Here is a 14,902-nt window from a genome sequence, read left to right as displayed (position 1 = left end):
CGTCTGCCTGGCGTGCGGAGGACCCGGGTTCGATTCCCGGCCAGGGCACATAGGAGAGGCGCCCATTTGTTTCTCCATCCCCCATCCCTCCTTCCTCTCTGTCTCTCTCTTCCCCTCCCCCAGCCGAGGCTCCATTGGAGCAAAGATGGCCCGGGCGCTGGGGATGGCTCCTTGGCCTCTGCCCCAGGCGCTAGAGTGGCTCTGGTCGCGGCAGAGCGATGCCCTGGAGGGGCAGAGCGACGCCCTGGAGGGGCAGAGCATCGTCCCTGGTGGGCAGAGCATCGCCCCTGGTGGGCGTGCCGGGTGGATCCCGGTCGGGGGCATGCGGGAGTCTGTCTGACTGTCTCTCCCCATTTCCAGCTTCAGAAAAAAACAAAACAAAAAAAAAAAAAAGAAAAGAAAAGAAAAGAAAAGAAAAGAAAAGAGGGAAAGTTACATTTCTTGCATTTCTGAGCCTGTGAACTTGATTTGTACCAGCTCCAGCCGGAACGAGATTGATTGGTGGACACCTATGGTTTAGATCAATTTGATTAGAGATTATAAAGGGAACAGATCTACAGATCTACCTAGATGAAAAACGGAAATGATTCCAGGGTTTGGAAGGTCAAAGAGGTAATACGTTAAAAACAGACTGGTTCTGGAAAGGGACATATCGAAGGACTTCACATCGGGAGGGTGTGTCGTTAGGAAGGGCACCAGCCCCTCCCTCAGCAGCAGTAAGAAGGATGAGACACTGCAGCAAGCCTGATCTGGAGTTCGTGTTAGGAAATATTTTCATATGCTAAATTTAAATGAGCCCCTCATGGTCTAGAAAAAGGTTGAGAAATCCTTTCTGGAGATCCTCTCCGTGGGGAGGCTCACCACATGATTATGCTGATGAAAAGCACAGGCTCAACCAGATATCTCTGAGGAATACTGCTCACAAATATTAGGAGATATTTCAAAATGAATATGAAGCTATAAAATATCCCCTAATTTTTGTGAGCAGTATAGTTTAAAGGTTGTTGTTTTTTGTTTTCCTGTCTAATGATTTCGAAATAGGACTATAGCTTTGATATCCAGTGGGATGAATTCTAATGCTGGGTCTGCCAGTACCTGGGTAAGTGGCTCTGAGTAGGGTTCTCATTCATTCTCACCTCTGTGCCTCATACCTAGTGAGGGGGACAGCATGTCATACTTAGAAATCTGTTTAGATATCATGGTGATGAGGGAGGTGAGACTTTAAGAAAAAAAGCTGATCAAATACACAAATATGAGGGAAAAAAGAAAGTGCAATTTTCATGGAAATCTGTGGTACGATTTAAGTGAAATTGGATAATCACCAAAGATATATATATATATATATATTATGGATAAAATAAGTATTTATTCCAATTTATTTACTATCATGTACTTTATATAAGCTAGCCATTTAGTATGTAGTAGGTTTCTTAAAAATAATTTGGTGATTGTTGGTCATGCACTGAGACAGAAGGCGGGTCCATAATTATTTATGCTTCCTTTCTATGTAGGGCAACACACTAGAACTTGTTTATACATTAAAACTGCAATTAAGTTCTCACATGACAGAAACGCTAATTAAAACTCTGGAATATCCCCAGAGGTTTTGTGGCTAATCTAAGCTCATGTCTAATCTTATTATTACCTCTCTGTGACAGTCACAAGGATTAAGGCTATCAGATGAGGATTTAAAATAGAATATAAGAAGTCTTATAAACAACCACAATTCTGGGAGCTCTGGAAGCTTCTTTCCTTGTTTCCCGGACCCTTTGATGAGTCACAGAGTTAAGTTTAAGAGCATTGTTCCAGGCTAGCTGAGTTGGAGGCTTTGAGGTCAACCTCACATGTTTGTGTTTTTTTAATCCTCACAGGTGACCAGGTGACACTGAATGGCAGCTAATATTGAAAACCACTGATTTTAAATAATATAATATGGTGTAACTGACACCACTGTGAGCCATTTATATCATATATATATAATTATATCTATTTATATACATATATAATATTTATATACATATATAAAACTTATATCTATTTATATACATATATAAAATTTATATACAGATATAAAATTATATCTATTTCACTTTCATTTATTAGATTGGGAAGCAGACACAGGGTCCATCGCAGGGTGGGAAGCCGTCCAGTGTTTCCTGGCAACACCCAAGACAATAATAGCCTGAGTCAGGGATACCAGTGTGACCAGGCCTAAGCCCATTGCCTCACAGAAACAAAAAGAGGTCGACCCTTCCATACCACTGTCACCAGCCTGCCCAAGAAAGATCAGCAACCCCATAGTGATAGTGGCATCTGCTTCTTCTGCCCCATGCCTGCACTCGCCATTAGCAGACTTGTGCCACTATCTTGCTAGGAGGGACAGCTTCCAGTGTCACAGCCATTCTTGTCACAATATCAGCAGATATCAACAATACTTTCTGTTGGGACCCAGCTATTGGAGGATTTGTTGCAGGTCTGGGAATACAATGATTCTTAGAACAGTCAGGGCCTCTGCTCTCATGAAGCTTAAGTGACGAGCTGAGCAGACAAGCCAACACTATCTGGCTGTGGTGATGCCCCGGCACAGCAGGACACAAGACAGAGGGACCGGACACGCGGCTCCAATAGTTCGAGGGTTGAGAGAAAGACTCTCTAAGATGGGTCAGGTGTGCTAGCCTCAAGAAGGAGTTGCCATGTCAAGCTCCAAAAGAAAAGAGATTTCCAAGGAAAGGTAACAATAGCTAGTTCAAAAGCTCTAGGCTAAAACCTGTCTCCTACATCAAAGGATCAAAAGATGCTTTGGGTGTTAACAAGAGCCACTCCAGGTGACAATGCTGTTTGCCCAGTATTATCAAAGAATTCTATGCTAGTGCCTTTCCCATAGACACTAACGTTTACTTAAATTGTTTCAAAATTACACATTTCATACAAAATCTTTCTCTAGTTGAAGGGTGATACAAAAATGCAGGACATATTTCTTACCCTCAAAGATCAGAGTAGAGGTCCTAACCACAAATCAAGAAAGAATGTATCATATTAAACGCTGTATTCAAGGTCTAAACCAGGTACTATTAGTACAAATTAGAAAAGTTTAATGGCAATAGCAAATCTTGAAGATCTTCATAGAGATAAATGTTGTTTGATTTTGGACTTATAAAATAAGAGATGTTTGACAGAGGGGTGGAGATCTTGTAGGAAAGATCATTGGCAAAGTATCAGAACCAGGGAAGTTCAGGTACAGCAAAAAGAACAAAGAGTTGCCCAATTCTGTGGGGTGAGGCTTTGGGGGCCAGCCTTGAACTGGAAAGGAGGTGGGAAGGAGAATGGAGGCAGTGGGGAAGCGTGGGTTGGGAGCAGAGGACTGACAGGCTAAGAGACGTTCTTAAGGAAGCAAACACTCCTTCTCTGATGCTATAGTGTGCTTCAGGGACGACTGCAGGGGCTTTAAACAGCTTTGAACAAAAAGGTCAGAAATGCTGAGAATGTAGAGCTGGTGTTTCTGCCAGATCTTTCCAGGCAGTCAACTGCCGTTTCTAATTGATTTTAAACTAGAAGTTGCCAAGGGAAACTAACAAGTCACACTTAATCCTAGAATGTCATTGAGTAAATCAGCTTGACATCCAAAGGTGGACCCGGTCAGCTCGCAGGGACTGAAGGGCTTGAGGCCTTGTGCTAGCTGTTTGTTTGTTTCTTGTTTCACTTTTCAGAAAACGTTGTCACAGAATTCTCTGGCTATCTAAATCATGACAATCTAAAAAAAACTGATCTATACACATTGAACTCTCCGTGTTATCGTCCAGAAAAACAAAAGCCCTTTGGGTTGTGAGCACCTTGAAGACCTGGCACAGCCTTTATCTCCAGCAAACCCCACGTTCTCTGTGAGGCTCAGGAAGGCTATTGCACCATGAACATGCCTACGGTCTATTCTCACATACGTGTGTATTGCTCATGTACATGTGTTTTGCATATGCCTGTTTTCCATATATAAATATATATACATACATTTTATGTACATTTCTTGTCTTTATATACATGTACGGATATATATGTATATATATGTATATATATCCGCACATGTATATAATATATATAACTTCTATATATAATAGAAGCTATTTTGCAGCCTTCCTCAGCAGTTAGCAATTGTGTATACCAACTAATGACACCATGCCACCAAAGAGAAAACTCCATACGCAGGAAGTCACAGAAAAATCGCTTGGCGGTTTTTCAGCCCTCCTGCAGCCCACTGCTCCTCAGCTATGTTTCCTTCAGCCCACTGCTCCTCAGCTACTTTTCTATCAAAGCACTCCTGAGGGCTCCGGCACACCCCCTCAGAAACAGTGACTCTGTGTAGCGATGACCTTCAGTGGTGAGGACAGGCTACCCCCCAACCCCGCCCAGCTAAGAAATCAAATCAGCCAGAAAGCGAAAAGGAGGGGAGGAGGAAAATGAAAAAGGGGAATAAAAACACAGCAGTCAAAAAAAAATTCCCTAAGTCCTCTGCCACGCTCCACCCCGTCCACTGAGAACCACAGAATCGTCTGAGAATATGGCCTTTGGGGTAAGAGCGGCCTGAGTCTAGTCCCAGCAACACAATTATTATCTAAATCATCTTGGCCATCTCACTTAGCTCCTCTAAGTTTCACCTTTCTCCATCTGTCAATAGAAAAAGTAATAGTAACTATTTCCAACAGTTGTTTGAAGGATTGAGATTAAATTATGTAAACTCTTGGGGACAATGTCTCACACATCGGGATAATGCAGAGATGGCAGTGATGATTACTCAAAACAACCAGCCGGGCAGAGGTGAACTGTACTGTCAGAGCTCTTGTAACTAAATCCTTACCAAGGAGGGCATAGAGGCTAATAAAGTCTTTCAAGAAACCTTGGGGCTCTTGGTAAGGACCCAGTTCCACTGTAGTGGCCACAGGTGGGCCTGGCTTCATCAGCCAGGTGTGTGTCGGAGTCAGGTACACAGCATGAGGGAGGCCAGCCCTGCCGGGCTCAGGGGTCAGTGCGGATGCAGGATCCCTCAGGGAAGCAAACTGTGTGACAAAGTGCTTGGATGGTGTTTGCAATCACAGCTGATATTTTCTTTTCTCTCTGGGCCCTTAATTAATGCTCAGAGAAGTGGACTCAGCAAGCTAACAAAGCAGTGGTGGATGCGGGGGTGAAATCAATGCTATTTCCTTAGAAATGAAGCGGGGTGGCAGGAGAACTCACTGTCAGGTGCTGCCGCACTAACCTAGGCCTTTCTTTGTTGTCGTCCTCACTCCACCGCCCCCCCCCCCCCAGCAGACCAGCAGACGAAACAAGAGCTCTCTGGCAACAGCACGTCCCCTGGTGACTGGGTGATGTCACAGCAGGGTTTTTTTCCCTTAAAGGGACCAAATTTGAATGGGGTCACATCACATCTACATGTCCATCTCTCTTCCTCTTATCAGACTACTATTCAAGTTACCAGCCAAGTCCATTTTTGGATGCAGAAACATAGTTTGACTTCTATAAATGAAGCCAAAGAACTTTAGGGAGCAAGGGTGTGTCAATATGATTGGGTGACAGTCATATGCCCAGAGCTAAATGGTTGGTGTCCTGAGTGCTAGAAAGGTTCATCAGAAAAACAAAAAGTTCCACTTGGATCAAAGCCATCCTCAGTTGCCCCCAATATTCTCATACAACGGAGGCCCTGGGGGAACAAGGTTGACGGGACACAGATTTCTCCTCCGTCAGTACATTACAGAAGCCATCGGGAAAGTTGTAGCTATGTCGTAGCTATGTCGGGTCCTTTATTGATAACTTTTTTTCAAATCTTTTATGATTTTACTTTGAGTCTGCCTTAGAATTGCAGGTCCACATGCTATTACACTGTGCATAGGGTGGTTCTTTTTTAGATTTTTCTTGAATTTACTTAAAAAAAATAACAGTTCATCATGACAAGGTATGTTGTTGTCCAGTGAACAGAATAAGAGTAAAATCAGAGATATCTGAAGACCACCAAGGACTATGAAATGTCCCGTGTTGTTAATTTCTTCTTTTTCCCAGAGCTCTCTCTCTCCTCAGGTGACAGGGAGAGAGACACACTCAGAGTACATTTGGTCTTTAGTCAGAATAGCTGAATATTCAGAGTGGCTGCACTCTGTTTCTCTATTTTGAAAAACAACATGTGAGACTAGCCAAACAAATGGAGAACACTGCCGCTGTCAGGCACCTATGCTGCGGCAATGGTGATATCTAACAGTGGGTAGGCTCCTCTACACTGTTTCAGTTATAGGAACTAATATCATTCACCCAATTCTGAATACATCATTATCCCCTTTCCTTTTGAAATTAAGGAAAAAGAATTAAATCTGTATTTTCACTGAATCTAGCAAAGGACATTTGGTCTCTCTTCTTCATTTAGAAGAGAAGTGTGGAAAAGCTGCCGCCCGTGTTTACAGAAACACATCAAGCAAGTGGACAATGGGTGAGAAGCAAGTGTCCAAGGACAATGTGTTCCTCTGCAAAGTCGTCCACTAGGAAGTAAGGCTAGAAATATTATTGAAATAAAGAAATGAAGAAAATATCATCAGCCCTGGCTGGTTGGCTCAGCGGTAGAGCATCGGCCTGGCGTGTAGAAGACCTGGGTTCGATTCCTGGTCAGGGCACACAAGAGTAGTGACTATCTGCTTCTTTACCCCACTCCCCCATCTCTCTTTCTCTCTTTCTTCCCCTCCCACAGCCATGGTTCAAATGGTTTGAGCAATTTGGCCCCGGGCACTGAGGATGGCTCCATGACCTTGCTTCAGGTGCTAGAATAGCTCAGTTTGCTGAGCAATGGAGCAGTGGCTCAGATGGGCAGAGCATTGCCTGGTAGAGGGCTTGCCTGGTGGTTCCCAGTCAGGGCACATGCTGCAGTCTGTTTCTGCCTCCCTGCCTCTCAGTTAATTTAAAAAGAAAATATCATTTGAACAAAATAACCAAATACATACACACACCAAGAACAAAATAAAACCCCAAGTTCAGTGAAAAATTATTTAATTTTAAAAAAATGTTAGTAGCCCTATTAGGCAATGGCACAGGGGATAGAGTGCCAGCCTGGGATGTTGAGGACCCAGGTTCAAAACCTTGAGGTCACCGGCTTGAGCATGAGCTCATCCAGCTTGAGCATGGGCTCATCCAGCTTGAGCATGAGCTCATCCGGCTTGAGCATGGGCTCATCCAGCTTGAGCATGGGCTCATCCAGCTTGAGCATGAGCTCATCCAGCTTGAGCATGGCTCATCCAGCTTGAGCATGGGCTCATCCAGCTTGAGCATGGGCTCATCCAGCTTGAGCATGAGCTCATCCAGCTTGAGCATGGGCTCATCCGGCTTGAGCATGAGCTCATCTAGCTTGAGCATAGCTCATCCAGCTTGAGCATGAGCTCATCCAGCTTGAGCACGGGCTCAGCAGCTTGAGTGCAGGACCACCACGTTGAGTAGACTTGAGTGTGGGATCATAGACATGACTCCACAGTTGCTGGCTTGAGCCCAAGGTCACTGGCTTGAGAAAGGGGTCACTAGCTCGGCTGGAGCCCCCCAGTCAAGGCACATATGAGAAAGCAATCAATGAACAACTAAGGTGCCACAACTATGAGCTGATTCTTCTCATCTCTCTACCTTCCTGTCTGCCTGTCCCTGTCTTTTCCCCCCCAACCCGTCTTGTGCGTGCACATGTGCACTAAAATAAATAAATAAGTTTAAAAAATAAAAGAAAGAGTTATACGCTATACTACAAATGCCTGTAGTCAAATGGAAGAGTGGAGATGAGACAAAAAGGGTGGAGGATTCCACCTTATTTCCTTGGTATAGCAAAAGGAAATACATTGAGTACTTCTTAAAAATTCTAAAGCGTGATGATGTAACATTGATGGTCCTTCATCTCACTGATTTCCTGTCACCGGCAACAGGCCTTCTACCTAACTACTGTTTTCAGAAAGAACAGCCTAGGACTTATTCTGAAAATGGAGCACCGGAGGTCGGAGTTGGCTTCATGTGGGACTCGTTACAACTTTGCTGTCTTTATTTTTTGACAGTCTTACAAACTAAGAAAGACATTTCAATTCTTGACAGTCACAAAGTCACAGCGGATGGAAATAGTTCACATCATGGTCACTGTGGTTTACGGGAACTACTTCCACCCTGGCATTCCTGATCACTTTGAGGTTGTTTTCAGCCACAGAAAGAAGGGGCAAAAGTCTTCAGAGCAGAAAGCTCTACCTATACTTCCTTTCCATCCTAACTCCCAATACTGTAATGAATGATGGCAGAGAGTTTTGGTTTGGGAAGGAAAACAAAAAGGTGAATTTTAAGAGTACTTATAATGCGATTTTCTACATCTCAGCCTGCCCTTCTTGTTAGGTGTTTTTTCGACTCTAAGTTATTGTTACTGTTGCTTTTACTTTACATTCTTTTCTCTGTGCTGCTTATTAAATACCTGGAAGAAAAAAAAGTCTCCCTTTATTTCAAATACTCATGTAGTAAGGAAAAAAAATCAAATTCCTACATGATCAGATTTGGAACTACTTCAGAGTAAAACGGAAATAACCATGAGGTTGGCAAAGAGTCTTATGGAAAAGTACCAAGAAGAGAGAGCTTGCCAGTCCTCCCGCTTGGCTCCTTCCCCATGTGATGAACTATCTTTGACAACGCCCACATCAAAGGCATCAGTGTTAATCACCAGGGGGGGAAGTTAGATTAAAAAAATAAAGTTAATGGCAGGATGTAATAGCCTTTCTTCCCTAAGGAAGAATATAAAATGTTTTTTCATACACATCTTAAATTAGGTAAACTACAAAGGATGCCATAGGCAGAGTCCATTTTCTGCCTTCTCTTTGAAATTCTTTGCTCCCAAATCCAGTTAGACATAGCACACATTATTTTTCTTTGTGGTCAAACTATAAGGTAGGTTTTCAAACACTTCCACTTTAAAAGCCTACACATCAGCAGCCGCTCTGCTTACCACCCCCACAAATCCTGCATTTAGAACAAAACGCCCAACTGGTCTTCCTGGTCTTAAGGAAAATTAATTTAGCAGTTTGCCCAACTGGGGTAATTAGAGTATTATAGATAAAGTAATTAATTATTCTTTAGTTTGGTATGGGAATTCTTCTTTTTCCAACTTGAGTATACATTTTTAAGTCTAAGTGGAAAAGACAATGTAAGAATGCTTAGGGAAGAGGTGAAATCAACTGAGGTCTTCTGTTTATACCAACATGATCAGCCTTCTTATGACAGTCCCAACTGCTGGAGAAAAATCATTACTTAAGGCATCAACCCCAGCAGTCAAAATGTATTTGCTCCCAGTTTAAGCTAATTTTCTAAAAGTACCACAGTGCTTAAGGTAGACATAAAACAGAACCTGCTGTCAGTATGTCTTCCATATAAGCTGGCCTCACTGGCATGGACTAAAAGAAACAACATGCCAAGGTCTGGGTTTGACCTCCGAGGAACTGCCTCTCCAGCCCGGTGGAAGTCTTCAGACTGGGGAATGCATGTGTACAGTTTTGATAGGAGTCCTTTGATGCAGTGACTTTTTCAAATTACAGGTCACTACCCCATTTAATGGGTCATTAAGTCAACTTAATGGGCGATGACCAGCACTTTTTAAATGAAGTAAAAGGAGACTAGAATACAGTAGAAATGAATGATTAGAAATGCATATAGTAAGGGCAAGCAAGGCTCCATGAATTTTTGTTTCAGATATCATCATTATTTTATATATCAATATATAAGCAGGATGAAACCCCTTTCAGCTATCCTCGGAACACAGCTGTAGGAGGAAGAATCAGCAGCACAAGGAGACAGGTTCACAGAGGAATACAAATGTGCCTTTCCACTTGGATAACAAGTTGATGATGCAACTATTTTAACGGGGGTTGGGGGGGTAAACTTTCTACTGGGGTCACTGGTTTTCTCAACTCTGGCAATTTGTTTTGAAACTTAAAGAGCTGTGAAGGCCTTGATGAAATGTGCAATATGTTTGGATAATTGTGGGATATTTATTCAATAGCTGATGCCATAAACCTGGACACCTCAATAAAAACCTACAAAACAAAAGCTTCAATTCTTTTTTTGTTTGTTTGTTTGTTTATATTTTTCTGAAGCTGGAAACGGGGAGAGACAGTCAGACAGACTCCCGCATGCACCCGACCGGGATCCACCCGGCACGCCCACCAGGGGCGATGCTCTGCCCACCAGGGGGCGATGCTCTGCCCCTCCCGGGCGTCGCTCTGCCGCAACCAGAGCCACTCTAGCGCCTGGGGCAGAGGCCAAGGAGCCATCCCCAGCGCCTGGACCATCTTTGCTCCAATGGAGTCTCCGCTGCAGAGGGGAAGAGAGAGACAGCTATGAAGGAGAGGGGAAGGGGTGGAGAAGCAAATGGGCGCTTCTCCTGTGTGCCTTGGCCGGGAATCGAACCCGGGACTTCTACACGCCAGGCCGACGCTCTACCACTGAGCCAACCGGCCAGGGCCTCAATACTTATTCTTAAATGTGAAATGTTTCCCTTACTTCTCCCTCTATCCCCCAGCTACAACCCTTTGTTCTTCAACACCATAAAAATGAAAGTGCATTCGGCAGTTTCTGGATTTAAGATAATATAAGACTTTGCTTATTTTTTGGCAATGTGTGTGTGTGCTCGTACATATATAATTATATAAACACATGCCCTTTTCGCCACTGTTTGACAAAAATGCCATCGTATTTAAATACTCCTCTGTATCTTGCTACTCTTACTTCAGAATTCATACTAAATATATGTGCCAAATGGTACAGCAGTTTTAAGTCATTTTATTTTTAAATAATGGCTAAATATTTCATGGTAAGTAAACACGGCAAGTATTCAAACATTGCCATTTTGATGGACATTTATTTTATTTCACTTTTTCTTCTGGGAGGACTGGTACCTACTATAATTAATGTTGCAATGAATGTCTTTGTGCACATATCATTACTCAGGGTAGTTTTGGTTCCAAAAAATTTCAAGTTTAATCAATGTCGCTCAGTTGTTTTCCAGAAGGACTGGAATAATTCACACTTCTACCAGCAACATGTGGAAATTTCCGCTTTCTTCTTCCTTCCTAGCATTTGAAGTTATCATACTTTTAACTTTTTGTCTGTCCAAGGTATAGAACACAATATATTATTGTTGCTTAAATTTGTTTTTTTTCCAAGATAATTAATTTAAACATCTTTTCATATGTTGTTGGACAACTAAATTTGTCTTCTGCAAATTGTCTATTCAAAATATTTGCCTATTTTTCTTGATATACCAAATTATTAGATTTTTTTCATATTTTATTGCTTTAAGCCATTAGCTGCTATATGTGATAAAATTTTCTCCCCTCTATTGTTTGTCTATAGAAATCAATTCCATATTTTGCCATGCAAATATTTGAAAATTTTATATAGAATAAAATGTCCGTTGTGTTTCTTTGGTACCTTCTGGCCTCTTAGCTGAAACAGTCCCCAGTTATTACATTGCACATTGCCATCTCATTTTTCTTTTAATATTTGCATTTATTATTGTAAAAGTTTTAATTTATAGAAAATTAATTTTATAAGGCACAAAATAATAATCAAACTTTACTTTTTCTGATATTAACATTTGTTACTAAACATGTTTCTCATTGAATTACCTATGTTAAATTTCAGAATATTCTAAGATCTATTCTGGACTCCATTTTATGGTACTTATCTATGGTGCCAAGGCCAAGCTGTTTTGATGAAGTGAATGTACAGTATATATTAATAGTCCGTAAGGCAACGCCTGCCCCACCCCGCTGTCTTTATCATAATGCCTTGTCTAGTCTCATACTTATTCCTCTTAGGTGCTCTAAACGTGTTTTGTCACATTTCAAAATATCTTTTTGTGACTTTAAAGGAAATTACATTATATACAGTTATTAACTCATCTATTGAACTCATCATTCTCCTTGGGTAATTCTGACAGTTTATATTTTGCTATACTTTCTCTGGTTTCAGGGGTTAGAAAACCAACCTACAGGCCAAATGTGGTCCCATCTACTTTTGTAAATAAAGTTTTACTGGGTCATAGCCATGCTTATTTGTGTGTGTAGAGAAGCAGGGAGAGAGAGAGAGAGAGAGAGAGAGGAGAGAGACAGGAACACTGACCTGCTCCTGTATGTGCCCTGACCAGGGAATTGAACCAGCAACCTCCATGCTCTGAGATGACGCTCCAACCGAGCATCTGGCGAGGGCATTAATTTATTTTATTATTTCTTTTTATATTGATTGAATTTTAGAGAGACAGAGAGAGGAAAGGTGAGAGAGGGGTGGGGTAAGGGAAGCATTTGTTCCATTTGGTTGTGCATTCACTGGTTGCTTCCCGTGTGTGCCCCAACCAGGGATTGAACCTGCAACCTGTTATTTCAGGAGGACGCTCTAACCAACTGAGCTGCCCAGCCAGGTCCACCCATTTGTTTTTATCATGTCTCTGGGTTCTTCGTGCCACAGTGACAAACAGAATAAAGTGTGACAGAGACTGACATATTCACTGTATGGCCCTTTATAGAAAAAGTACACAGGTCCCTGTTCTACATTTATAATTTATTTTCTAAAAAGTTATACATGGTATTCTCCAGCTTTGAAAATTTCTTCAACATTTTAGTTAACTTTATTTTTCATTTCTAACTTTTCTTTTTTTTTTATTGTGGAAATAGGTTCATAAAGGGTTTGATCTTTCCAAAAATTAATTCTTGAATTCTTCTTGCTACTTTGGTTGTTGCTATTTCTGATTTTATTAATTTCTGCTTCCAGTCTCTCTTCTTTTAGTGTACTTTTTTTCTAGTTTCTTAATATTAATGTATTGTTTGTAGCTACTCTGTGTCTCAGATTTTGAAGTGTTCTCTCTTCCATAATTTTCTAGATATTTCAGAATTTCATTTTTATTTTACCTTTGGCCCAAGAATGTTTCTTAATTTCCAAGTTTTTAACTATTTGGGGGTTATATTTTTATATTTACTTCTAATATTGTGGCAAAATAATTAAAGAATGTGGTCTATAAAAACACTTTTGAATGGTTTAAAGTATTCTTTGGGCCAAGAAATTCACTAATTTTTCTAAGTGTTTCACAGCATCAAGCAAGTTAGGAGAAGAACATGACGTTCTATACAAAGTTTTATAATATATTCTATTAATTCTATTTAATTGGATCATTCAAAACACTCTGTACTTACCAGTTATCTACTATTTACTCACTAGAATGAACCAGTATAAAGCTGAATTATTAGACAGTTCTCCCTACAATTGTGATGATAGATTTTGAGTATGGAGTTCTGGCTGACAGGCCAACTGGACAAAGACTTTTATGACTTCACAAACTGGGTTTCTTTCTACTGTTTTATGCTTTCTTGATAATTTAATTACTGTTCCTCATGTTTTATTTTGTTTGCTCTTTGATTTGAATATTTTTGCCTATCTCTCTCTTCCTTCAACATTTAAAAAAATACTTGATTATAAGTGTATTTCTTATAGCAACGCTCATCGATGTTTTTATTTTTATACCAGCAGTTTCTCCTTTGACTTTTATAATTTACACCTTTAGTATTATACACTTTTCATATTATAATGTCACAATGGTATATTTGATTTTTTAATTTCGTATTTGCAATGTAGTGGACTTTGTTGTTTCCTCTTCCTTTTCTCTTTCTTGTTTTGCTGGCTTGGTAGAGTTTCGATTCGTTCCTTTTTTTCCTCTTGTTAATTTTAAAGTTTCACCACTCTTTTCAATTCTGTAAATTGTTGCCTTCCCTTCATAAATACCTGCATTAAAATCTTCTGGAAACAAAATGCCTAATGCTAGTCTTCAGACAAAAATAAAATGTTTCCTATCTTATACAAACAAAATAGCAAGTATTTCTTCCTTCTAGATCTGTTATTCCTACACGGCCTCCACTTTTGCTCCTGCAAGAGGAGCGCCCACATTCCCTGTCTGTGTGGATAGACCTGCACCTAGTGCAAACCCCTAGAAGCTGGTCTCCTTGAAGCCAGAGGCCCCCGCATGACTTTGGTTTGCTCAGTCCAAAGTCTTCGCAGGAGATTTGCCAGAGCTAAAGGCTGCAATTCTGTTACCTCTGTGGTTCCCGCAGCCAAGTTAAGTCTTGAAGGTATCAGCCTTCTGTGGTGGAGGTCCCTATGTCCCCTCACCCAACTTCATGGTGTGACCCATTCATGTAGCTGCTGCAAATAAAAGCAGGTGTAGCACAATCCTGCAGCCAATGTCAGGAGCAGCAGCTTGGTGACAAGGCAGGTCCCAATGGCAGTGGCTTCTTGATCCCAAATGCTTCTTAATGGTAGCCGTGGCAGCAGCAACACGGGGCCCCAGTTCTGGGGAGTAGCTGTCAAATTGTTCCTGAAAGCTTAGTCTAGAGCAGGGGTCTCAAACTCACGGCCCGCCGAACAATTCTGTGCGGCCTGCAGACTAATCCACGAAGTTCAAAATATTTTGGATAAAATTAAGTAAGCCTAGGGGCCTACTTGTATTTTTCATTTCTCTAGCATCCTAGCTAGATATTAGCTTAGTTAACAGCAGTTGTGATGCGAACTACAGTTTCTGGTCATTTTGTGACACTGAGTAAAATGCATGTACGATTGTGCTTGTTGTACTGATTTTTTTTGTTTTCAACTGCAGTGAGAAAAGTGTTGCATAACAGTTGCCTTTTGTAGACCTAGTGCGGCCCACCGAACGGCTGTGATCTTGCTCTGCGGCCCACAGGCTGAGTTGAGTTTGAGACCCCTGGTCTAGAGTCTACTGCCTCAGTGATACAATGACTCTGTGGCCATTTAACACGGCTCTGTAACAGATTCCTTCCTGTTTAAAATATTATAGGTGGGTGGATTCTGCAATTAGACCCTGACTCATACT

At 41.4% G+C, this 14,902-nt stretch overlaps 1 protein-coding gene across 6 annotated transcripts in view; it reads right to left on the bottom strand.

Moving 5' to 3' along the window:
- Positions 1-14,902, bottom strand: part of TPD52L1 (TPD52 like 1) — an 87,685-nt gene that overhangs the window by 57,814 nt on the left and 14,969 nt on the right. The gene's annotated exons all lie outside the window — the stretch shown is intronic.

The sequence above is a fragment of the Saccopteryx bilineata genome, chromosome 12 (assembly GCF_036850765.1).
Source record: "Saccopteryx bilineata isolate mSacBil1 chromosome 12, mSacBil1_pri_phased_curated, whole genome shotgun sequence".
Lineage (NCBI taxonomy): Eukaryota > Metazoa > Chordata > Mammalia > Chiroptera > Emballonuridae > Saccopteryx > Saccopteryx bilineata.
Note: the sequence above shows the minus strand (reverse complement) of the source record. Positions and strands in the feature narration are given on the sequence as shown.